Source organism: Anguilla anguilla, chromosome 11, assembly GCF_013347855.1.
Source record: "Anguilla anguilla isolate fAngAng1 chromosome 11, fAngAng1.pri, whole genome shotgun sequence".
NCBI lineage: Eukaryota > Metazoa > Chordata > Actinopteri > Anguilliformes > Anguillidae > Anguilla > Anguilla anguilla.
Window position 1 is genome coordinate 19685193 of NC_049211.1, and position 11939 is coordinate 19697131.

Here is an 11939-nt window from a genome sequence, read left to right on the forward strand (position 1 = left end):
GCTGAAGCATGCAACAATTCTGGGGCAACAAACATCACCATTTTTACAGCACTTTTGGAGAAGACTAAAATATTTTATGGGGATTAAGTACTTTAAAAAAAGACTTCTTAAATATCCATGTGTCTTCGGTCTTCTGCATTTTGCCAGGTTTGATTATTTTTACTGCAAAGTCCCTGTTGAAGTGTATATGGAAATTGTAGTGTAATGCACCAGGGCAAGAGGCTGCAAGGGCTTATTACCAAGCGCTGTTATCTCCTGTCCAACCATTCCTCTCCCCTTCCCCCCTCACCCTCCCTCCCTCTTTAGCACTGTATCCCTCTCTAGATCAGTTGAAATCCTACACTGGTGTGCCTGAGATCACCATGGAGACCAGTTTGGTGCTCTCTACCACAAGCTCCTCTTGGAAGGAAGACAGGTGCCAGCTGTGTCCCTGGCTCCAGGATCTTTAGCTTTAAACATAACTGCCACAGTGACCCAACCCTTCCATATGGATCTTGCATATGGAAATCATGCATAAGAAAAAAGGCACTTTATGTTTCATTTCTCCCCAACTTAATCACAGAAGGGACTTCTAATCCTGTCAAAACAGTCTCAAAAGTAATTTATTAAAATGATGCTCATAAAAAAAACAGGAAACACTAATAATATACCAAATCTTAGGAGACTAGCGCCCTAGTCTGGTACGTAAAACGTATGGTTACATAAATGCTCAATTGTCTATAGCCTATCACTTGCCTGATGCTTGATTTGGGTTGTGTAAGGTTCAAATAGTTTTAAGTGCTGTGTGAGTAATCGGAGCCTGTTAGCGTATGTATTAAAATCGAAATGTCTCTTTTGTTTTATTTGTGAAAGGGATAGTAAAGCAACAAATGACGAGGATATGCAAGCCTTATATTAAGTACAATTTAAGAAAATAACTGGTTTGGAAAATTTAAATAAATTGAAAAGCGTATTCTGACTCGACCTATTTGATTTTAAAATCTGAGCTTCCCGCTGATTTAACATTGTGTTAAATATATCTTATTTATTATTATTATTATTATTATTATTATTATTATTATTAATAATTATTAATAGTTTGCCCCGACTAAGAATCCTTTAAATATTACTAAAATGCGTTACAGTAACATGCGGATAGCATCAATGCAATATGCGTTATCAGGTTCTCGACTGATATTGAAAAGATCGTTTAATATGGAAGAATATTAAACGTGAAGCTGCAATTTACATAATCAAACTACACCTAGCGCCCTATTCTTTTAAACTTTATCCCAACCCCCTTAATCCCATCCCTACCTGAAGCAAATGTAAATATATGCATTACATCCTGAACAGACAATGCAATAAAGAAATTCAGACATTTGCGCCAGACAGGTTCATGGTAATCTCCAGAGTGCCTCTCAGGTTAGCTAAAAATAAACGCAGTAGCATTTTTGCTGTTATATTGTTACTGCTAACCATCTCAACCGGAGTTCTATTTCTTTGCTAGGGGCATTCATGTAATTGTAGTCCATTTTGATGAGGTTTCTTGGAACATAGAATCACAATGTGTGCTGTGAATAACTACTTTACCCAGAAACCATGTCGCTCAGGCACAAGCTGGCTTCTTGCGCTAAGGGAGTGTTTCCCATTTAAACAAACACAGGGCTGAAGATGGCGGAGAGTTAATAGTGGAAAAAAGAAACTGGTGTGCTGAAAGGAATACGTTGGAATTGGTGAGTTAGCCGCTGATTTTTTCTCTATAATATCTTTTCCACGCCACTAGCTTTAATGCATTTTTGTATTACTCATGATTGGAGATGACGAAAATTCAGACTGAATTTTCGCGGATGATCTTCTAGGCTTAACACCCGTACATAGCACAACCCATTCTATAGTGCCTTACATGCTCGTTTATTTTGAGGGTGAAGAATTTAGCAACTACTTTGCATGGGTCTTCAAAACGGAGTTGAATTTGAACAGCATATAGAGCTGTGTTTCCCACATTGGCTGTATTTTAATTTTATTTGTCATAGTGCAAAATGCATGTTTTGCTTAATTTTTGTTACTGTTTGATGAAGTTTACATGAAGGAAAGAGTGCAACGTTAAGTTACGTTACTGTTTACGTGTTTAGCTAGTTTAAACTATAACGTTACTTTCTCTGAAAGCAACCCCTCTTAATAAAAAACATGTCAAATTGACTTTTTGTTTGAATTTTAAAATTGCTTTTGCAAACTTGTGCTGTTAACGTAGAACATGTTGCTTTCATCCAGTTAGCCTATTAGCTGGCTTTATTCAGTTGCGTTGGCTACTACTACTAGGTCGCTAGTTAAATAGCTACCCCTCCCCCGTTTACACTCTGTTCTGTGAGTCTGAAGAATAATAACGTTACCACGTTTCAACACATTTGCTCATGTCATTGAAGAGTTAGTGGCATTACAATATGCACAAGTTTTTGAAGATACAACCTTATAGCTTGCCTTATCACCTTGATATACCCATATAGTGATCTTGGAAACTTTAATCAACTAACTGTTAAATTGTCAGTGTGGAGTCTTGGATGGTGACTGGAATTCTGGTCAGTTATTTGGTTAAATAAATTGTGGCTTAAGGGTCATATTATGTCGAGGAAAATTGGTTAAGAATTGGTGTTCAACGTTTGCCAGTCAGATGCCTGCTTGAACGATGTCGGGAACACGCCGCGAAAGTAGCAGAGCTAACGTTAAACTAGCCGAGACTTGGTTCGTATCACCAGAAAAATAGATAGCTCCCTAGCTAGCGTCAGTTAACACGATCTACCGGTTTGCAGTTTAATTCTATAATTCTGTAAAGGTGCCTTTGACTCAAGGAACAAGGCGTTACTCTAGTCGTATAGGTTATTAGTTATTCGCATTGTTTAAATTTTTTAGATTAAACCATACTAGCTGTTACTTGGTATAGCGAATATTTTAGCGAAATGTGTAGCTGACATTAGCGTGCTTTGACTTAGCTATGTGTTGTATTTTTGAATCGCCATGACCCCGAGTACGTTAGGAAATTTTACAATAGGCCACGACTTTTAACCGGCTTCGCTTTTCTACTGTCTTCTTTATACAAGTAAGTCGGTAAACGAAACCATTCCGTCCTATCAACAGCGTTGAAACCAATCAACACAAACTGGACGACCCAGCTAGTTCTTAAGCTGTGTGCTGACGTAAAAGGAGCGAGCTATCTGCTGTGAATATCAGTTAAGATAACCACCAGTCGATATATATTTTACTTTGTCTCTGTACTCTCGCCTATTTGACGCCCTGCTTTCTGTGTCACAGTAACTAACCCCTTAGCTTACGTTTGCGTTTGGCTGTCACAAAGGTTACATGTGACAATTGGAAAATTATTTACTCACTTTCGTGTTGGAAGATGTTTGCCGCCCGAAAGTGTGCTTGGTATTTGAATCGTGTTTGCGCTGAAGATTTTATAATGGTCTTTAGATTTGTGTTGGATCACCTGGGACCCCACATTGGAAATACAATTGGGTACAGTAGAGGCAGATTTTTAAAATGTATTTATTTATTTCTTACATGAGCCTTTTAAATAGAACTAAGAGTTGACAGATTAATCCAGGGGTATTGACAATCACTGGTGGCCTTCTGTTTTCACTTAAGGATAATATTTAGATTTAAGCCACCAAATATATATATTTTTTGTTATGTGAACGTGGATCATATGACCTATCTTGTGAGGAGGACCTAAGCACCTGATATTTTGAAGAATCCGCTGGTGATAGAACAGATTGCATTGTTAGGGTTTCAGAATGGAAATTCATGAACTATTTTAGTTAAATAATATCCCTGTTTGCTTGTGGGTAACTGTTATTACATCCTCTTGGTCTTCCCTTTGATTTACTGATGGTGTCTGGATTCTCAGCTTTGCTGTAATGATGTGCAAGTCTCTTATCTTCCTGCCCATGTGGTATGTGGACTGTAAATCCTTTGTTAGAGAGAAGTGGCTTGTTATTACTAAATCAAGTTGGTAACACTTGAGCAATTGGAAGGCTTTTAGTTTAACTTGTCTCAAAAGACTAACAAACATTCTGGTGTAGCCTGTAGTAACCTTCTGCCCAGCTGTCCGTTGCCTCATTTACCAAGTCCTCATGATAATATTGAGGTAATTCACTATTGCTTGCCCTGTTTTAGTTAGACCAGCTATTGTTTAACACCACGGTCAAATATATAGTTATATGTGTAATTGATTTCTGGCATCCAAGGCAAGGTGTCACAGCAGTGCAAACATCGTTGAGCTCACCGTTTCATGTTAGGTAACAAATTCTTCACAAACCCTTCTTTGGCAGTTATGCGTAGGCCAGGTAAGGTGAAACTGATCTCTCAAGTGCTCAGTTTCTTTTTTTGTCTTATGAGGCTGCATTTGCCACAGGTGAAAGTGCAGGTTTTCTAGTGGCTCCTCTTTGAACTTGATTACTCAGAAACGAGCTGGCTGGGCACCCAACACCATAATACTGAAGTTGTGGGGATGTAGTTTGTTAAAACAATCAGAATATTCTCACACCAATCTCTCTGCAGTCACAAGACTAGCCTGGTACTGTGGTCTTTGACAGAATGGAAGTGGGACTGACACTTTAGTGTCTAAACGTTACAGGGTGACTCTAACGGTTAGTCACAGGAGGCAGGTGAATGGAGTAAAAGCCCTTATGTGGTGCCCCTCGGTCCGCTCCCTCACCTGCTCGACAGATGTTTGCAAGCTGCATTGCAGAGAAAGACAAGCCGCCAACCCCTGCGCATTTGGGAACGTCAGCATTGTGCGTTCCCAGTGAAGTGGGACCCTCTGCCAGCAAGCTGGGAGAAGCCCGGATGAGAAGCACCGCGAGTGCTATCGCAGGACTATCAGCACCTGTTGTTTAATGACACAGTAATGACTCTATTGCCATTTTATGATTCTAATTTGGGTTGGAGAGGTTTCATTTGGCTTCGTTGTGGAAGCCTAACCTCTCCAGGCTCTTTGCCTATCCTGGTTTAGGGTAGTGGCAGAGGCGCTCTGTCCTCATTCTTTCTTCTCAGCCCTGGATACAGCCACGGAAATCCTCAGGATAAAAAAGTGCCACTTGCAAAGTTTAAGCATGAGGAAACTACAAGTGTAATTATGGAAATTAAATTTAGAAATGAAATTTCCTTCTGTAACTTAGGATGGTCTATATGATCACATTTGATTAGTGTGGAAAGAAGTGCACTACTACCTGAGTTTTGCTTGTTTACTCTCCCCCCTGCCAACTCCCTAACGGTTTAACTATAAACATATTTGTTTTAGTCTTCTGTTTGTGTGTGTGGTGTATGCAAGGAGGTAGACTGTAGCTATGCGTGTCTTTTGAAGTGGTGTGAAAAGAAAACTCAGTATGTGGGCTTCTCTGGCTTGCAGTGTTAAATGTCCTTTTCGAGTTGGTCTCTATGAACAGTTTTTGGTTGTTCTGGTTGTTGTTTGTTTATTTCTTAAAGATGGAGCAATCCTAATTTGCGGAGCACTGTGGCCTGGCTCCGGAGCGCACACGCACGTGGGGGCTGAATTGGTGAAGACCCAGGCTGACAGTGATGCATCGTGTTTGCAGAACAGAGCATTTGGTGGGGGTGCACTGCGGACGGTGGGGTTGGGGGTGGGGGTGGTGCCGGTCCTTGTTGCAGTCATCAGAGGGCGACCGTTGTGGACAGAGGTGTGGAGTATGCCAGGGGGATGGGTCGCAGTAAAGGCTATGTTCCCATTTTTAGAAGGCTCCCCCCTCTCACCCCCTCCTGTCAGTGGGTGCTAAGTCCCCTCTCACGCTGCCCTCTACCTCACCCAGCCCAGGAGGCGATGGAGCGACCTGTTGTTCTGTTTGCGTGGGAGAGGGAAGGGGGGCCTCTCCACAACATGTCAGTATGCATTAAAAATGAATTAATCTTCAGTGAGTTCATTGATTTCAGAGGAGAAAATCTTTTATTCTCTTTCCTCCTCCATTGAGCACTCTCAAAACAAGTCGAAGGCGACCGCCCCGATGCACCATTGTTTTCAGGACTGTGTAATTAAGCTAAAGGCCTTTCAGGACCATTTCTCCAATCTTAATTTTATTTCTTTAATAAGGGGAGGCCGGTGATTCTGTCGCATGGATGTCCTCTTGCCACCGAAAGGCTTGGAAGCACGGGTGGCCTCTCCGTTTGCTCCTGAATGCTTCGCAGCACTTTTACTTCACTAATGCATGTTTCCATAGGTCAGGGCTGTGGGCTGGGCCCAGTGAGGTTACTGGAGTGATATTGTAACCCCTGTTTACCTCTGACCCTTTCTGCACTCTCAGTAAGTGAGCAAATCGGTTGTCTTTCTGCTTTCATGGAGCTCTCCTTGAAATGATCAAAACTAGTCTTGCACCAGTACTTTTGCTCTAATGCTAGCTGTTTGACTAACTTAAATGTTTAAGATTAGCATTTCTGTGCAGGTGTCCTACCAGTTTAATTTTGCCACCATGAGCTGCCATTCATTTTATATGTTGGGCTCATTTTGTCATGTTGAATGAATCTCAGCCTACTTTTGAGGAGCAAACTTGTTGCTTCACTGTGCTTCCACACGTCAGCCCGAGCGGGTTTATCTAATGGTGGTCTCAGGCGCTGTCAGAACACTTTTCTCATTGATGCCAGAATGAATTGCATTCTTTTCCCATGGCGTCAGGTCAGGGGTGGCTGTTTGTTTGGTGTGAGATGAATTGCCCTAGGTGAAAGCCAGTGACTCTGCGAGGTGACTGAATGAGACTCGAGTTGAAACGAAAGCCTGCTTGTCTCTTAATTGAAATTTTCTGCCGAGGCAATTGGTCGGCAGGAGGGGGGGAGGGTGTTCACAGGAGGAGTGAGTTTGCGACACTTCAAAAGGAGGTTTGCTACTTTGTTTGACTGTGAGGGTGAGTGATTGTTCTCAGTAAACAGGTTTTAAACGTTCTCGGCAGGAGGACCATCATGCAGTTCTGTGGCAGAAGGGTTTGAGTGCTTAAACATTTTTTTATTCATGTATTTATTTTTTGAGACCAGCCATGCAAATTCAGTAATGAATGCATGGTTTTGTTAGAGACCTCTGTTTATTTGATACAAATCCTCTCCTTTTTTTCCCTTGCTGAAAGGTTAAAGGCAACCGTTCAATTTCAGGAATGGTTTGCACTCGGTGAATGAAAACGGTCTATGTACACACAGACAGTAAAGCAAACAGACATCAGAAGTAGATGCAGGAAGAGCTTGTTTTTCCTCAATGATGCAGCGATGGCAGATCTGTGCTCTGGAGTGTATTGTCTTGCCCCTGCCACAGAGAGCTCTTCACCCGGAGCCTAACCTAGTGCTCATTTCAGGAGCCAGTCCTTTCCTCCGTTCATAGGAAGCATCGGAGAGGAGCCACATTCGGCTCGGAGATCAGGCAGTGAAGTTTTCCACGTTTATGCTACGTCGGGGCCGCTGGTTTGTACTCTCCGCTCGTTTCACCAGTGAGGGCAGTGTAAACCCCCCCCCCCCCCCCCCGTCACCAGCCGGTGGAGAGATGCGAAGTGCGGTCACTTTCCAACGCAGAAGCGGGGGGATAAACACATTCCTTTGCTCTGGTGTTGTGCTGTTGACAACCACCACCAGCTACGCCTGCAATGGCTTCCAGATGGGCTCCGTCGTAAATTCATTCTGTGACATCGAGGGAAGACTTGCCCGCCTCCGTCAAGTTGAACTCATTTGTTCGGTCTGTATCACCCGGGCAAGTGTTCGGTCATTAGACGGTGCCTCACTTCTGTCCTGCCTTGCTTAAACTGGATTGGCTGGCACTTAATTAATATGTTCAGTAAAGAAATGGAATGAGTATTGACAAAAGCCGCTTGCAGACCGCAACTACGCCACCTTTCAGCAAGTCAGCAGACTTCAAGTTCAAGGTCCTGATTTGAGAGCCCATGCAGCAAGTGTAGTGCATCCCTGCATCAACGCTGCTGCGGTATGCCCTCAATATATCACGGTTAATTTTAGGGGGTGCTTAGCAAGCACGATTTTTGGTTGGACAGCATTGTGTGTGTGTGTGTGTGTGTGTGTGTGTGTGTGTGTGTGTGTGTCTGTCTGTGTGTGTGTGTGTTTTATTAACGTGGCGGCTCCCGCTTAAATTCTGGGAGTGCGTAGTATCCAGCTGTTACTGGTTGTGTGAAGCGCCGTTGCCACGGCAACGCAGTGCTGCATGCTGGCTCAAGGTCGTTCATCCAGTAACGCTGAACTGTGTCTGCACTTGACAGTGAGCACACGATGCACACGCAGGGAGAGGGAAAACAACTTCAAAGTAACAACCAATCCCAAGCAGTTGATCAGCATCGGTTGCTGGAGAATATGAAACCCCCATAATAAAGAAACAAACAAAAGAAAAATCCTGGCCTTCAGGGGGGAGGGTTTCATGCCAGCTGATAAAATATTTAACTCGTCTGAGAGACTGTTGCCATGTCCTTAGGAACTGACAAGAGGTTGGCTTGTTAAAAGAAATCCAGGTTCAGTCAGAAATGTGAAAGCTAACTGGGGTTTTCCTTTGGCTGTTGATACTGATGCTGTTATTGATTTAATTTTGTATACCTATATTCCCAAACTGCTGTACCATTTTCCTTTGTGTGGGAAACAGCCTTCAGTCTTTATGAAGCTTCAAGAATGCCCACCCCTGAATCTCTTCTCTCCCCAAATGCTTCTGTTTAAATGAAATAAATAAAAAGAAAAATAAGATTGCTGAATTTCACCATTGAAGTTAGTTTCTGGTATTGTGTCTGTCTGGTGGATTTGTACAGTGCGTATCTGTGGAATATTCATCCGTTTCCTCAGCCCAAGTCCGAGGCCATAGTAATGGAGATGGAGGAGAAGATGCCCCAGTTGAGAGCAGCTCATGGCTGCAAGCCGAGGCGTTTTACAGGAGAACGGTCTCGGTGAGAGAAGGTTGTGGGGGCCCCAGCTTTACTGGCTTGGTGACTCGGGCTCAGAAGTGCTTGTTAAATAGGACCACCTGAATGAGACTGTGGGAGTGAGGGGCGCTGCTTTTATTCCCGGCCCCATTGTAAAAGTCCGCGGCGCGGATTGTTTAAGAGCCCCGTCTCTCCCGCTCTCTGTCTCTCTCTCTCCCCCCCCCCAGGTTTTTATTTTTTTTTAAAGGATTGGAGCAGCGATAAACGCTACCAGATGCTTCTCCTTCAGGCGTCGCGAGTGAGCGCTTCAACTCTGTCTGAACTTCGCAGCCGTTACGTGACCACCTTGTTTTATTTTGCCCGCTCGCCCCGCCCCTCCGCTCGGGCTCGAGGGTCTCCAGTGACACTGGGCTGTGGCGGAGAGGCCCTCCTTCTGCTGGGGGGGTGGGCAGGCTCTTTCCTCTCCTCTTTTCCTCTTTCTCCTCCTTCTCCTCTGCCTTTCTGCACCGATTCAGGGGGTCCCCATCGGGTCGGGTTTATGAGAGTCCACAGCTGGGGATTGCACAATCAAATGAATCCTTTTTCAGGGGTTATTGCTGCATTACGGTGCATGTGGCTGAGCGATCACCTTGTGATTCCGAGCGCCATCTCTGCTGGTCTCCTTGCCCATGCCAAATGAAGGGAGAGGGGGGCGTGAAGAACAATGAAATTTGAGGCCCTGGGTTTTGCCTGTTAGCTTTTCTGGAAGAGTCTGAAAGCTTGTGCCTTGCTACTCCTTTAAAGGGGTACATAGTCTACTATGTGTTACTATCAGTCTATAATATGATCAAAGGTTAGTTATGATCAGTTGGGTGTATTTGTGTATTTATATATTGTGTATTTTCACTTTTCCTAAACGGTCATTTGAATGATAAGGAGACTTGCTTCTCTTGTTGCCAGCGTGCCCGTGTTTTACGTTTTATAAAACAGAATGCATCGTGCGAGGCTTTCTGAAACCGCTGTGAAATGGTCTGTTTTTGGCTGAGGTGTATGCGGTCCTTCCAGCCCTGTTAATAGGGGGAGAGGGTGAGGGCCTGAGTGGCGGTGTGCTATAATCAGCCCTATCCCGGGTGCACAGGTGATGCATGCGACGGGCGTCACTGACAGCAGACTGAGCGCAGTACCTTTCCATCACTGTCAGGCACTGTCTGCTGATGAGCCCAACAATGAAGACTGGAGCAGCGGGGCCATGTAGTGAGCACTGCATGTGTGTGTGTGTGTGTGCGCGTGTGTGTGCTTGTGCGTGTGCATGTGTGTGTGTGTGTGTGCTTGTGCGTGTGCGCATGCACGTGCACGCACGCATGCACGGTGTACTCTACCAATGCGCAGCGCCTCCACAGCCCTGGAACACAACAGACAGAGTTAAAAATTTCCTGCACCCTTGTGTCACTTTCAGCTGCACAGAGTGGAGCCAATTAACATGAGAACCTCAGCTGAGGCAGGGAGCTTGTGACAGACGCACTGCAAATTTCCAGATTAGGCTCATTTTTCTACAGGCATTTCTAAATGCTCCCCATTACAAGCTGGAAATCAGGTAATATCCCAGAACACATTAGTCTGAAGAGGAAAACATGCAAGAAGAACGGCATAGCTGTCTTAGCTTTGCACATGGATTTGCGTTGCAGTGAAATGAAAAGCAGTGTGACTTTGTTCAATGAGACATATATCGTAATAAGGAAAGAGTGCTGCCACTCTTAATGGACATAAGGGTGAGAGAAAGGTCTGTGTTCTTGGCCTGTATTGTCTTTCTCTCAATTTTTAATAAATAAATCATAAAAACATACAATACCCTGTGATGTGAGAGGACCTTTTCATAAGACAAACATAACTTTTATTACAATCGATTAAAGCTATGTTTTAAAGATCTGGATGCGTTTAGTTCTCAGTTGGGGAAACTGTGAGGGCAAAGCATTGTGTGTGGGGAACAGCCCAGCATACACACGGTGATTGGCACTCCCAGGTTACAGTAACACACGGACCAGGTTTACTGGAAGCACGGATCGCCTCTCCAGGGTTCTCCCTCTGAACAGCCGAAGAGCCGGCTGCGCTAGCGGGTCTGCTTTCAGCGCCGGGCCTCTGCGGGGCGGGGAGGTACGCGAGGACAGCGGCGGGGCCCGGCGGGGTCGCGGCGAGAGAGGGTGCGGTCTGAGGAGCGCGCGTCGGTGGGGTCCGCGCTCGCGCAGCACAGCGCCGCGCGATTGGCCCGCTGGGGGAGGGGACAGGGGGCCCTGGGGACGTGGCTTTTGCTGTCGGTGGAATGGGGGAGGAGGCAGAGTTAGCAGTGGCAGGCAGCCGCTTCGTACGCTAGGTACCTAGCTGGATACAGACACTGCTAACACTTAGGCGTGCACTTCTATGCATTTAGCTCAACGGAACAGTAGCACACATTTCCATTTTTTAACCCCTCTGTGATTACTGCTGAAATTTTAAGTGAGCAGAGGCTTCTCTCGCTGCATTGGAAACAGGGGCTACTGGCCTCCCTTCAGTACTGTTCTACACGCGGGTGAATCCCAGTCCAGGAAAGGGCATCAATAATTCACCTGGAGCCGCAGGTGTTGCCTGACCACCGGGCTGCGTGCTTCTGAAGGAACGGCTTTCATCCCGCTGGGTTCCTATCCACACCGTCCCGCTGGGTTCCTATCCACACCGTCCCGCTGGGTTCCTATCCACACCGTCCCGCTGGGTTCCTATCCACACCGTCCCGCTGGGTTCCTATCCACACCGTCCCGCTGGGTTCCTATCCACACCGTCCCACTGGGTTCCTATCCACACCGTCCCGCTGGGTTCCTATCCACACCGTCCCGTTGGGTTCCTATCCACACCGTCCCGCTGGATTCCTATCCACACCGTCCCGCTGGGTTTCTATCCACACAGCTGGGCCATGCCCCCCCCCCCCCCCCCGCCGCCCAGCCGCCATGCACCCTTCCCCTCCGCATTACATCACCTATTACCCAGGCTTGCAGTCCGTTTTAATAAGTGACTTCCTAATTGAATACTGGCGGCCCTATGCCCTGGAGC

The 11939-nt window shown here is 45.4% G+C and overlaps 1 protein-coding gene across 1 annotated transcript in view; it reads left to right on the forward strand.

The window, feature by feature from the left end:
• Positions 1–1570: 1570 nt before the first annotated feature.
• Positions 1571–11939, forward strand: part of LOC118207274 (nuclear receptor coactivator 3-like) — a 61019-nt gene continuing 50650 nt past the window's right edge. The window contains exon 1 of the mRNA XM_035380661.1: positions 1571–1715. The gene's annotated coding sequence lies outside the window, so the exon portion shown is untranslated. The remainder of the gene's footprint in view (positions 1716–11939) is intronic.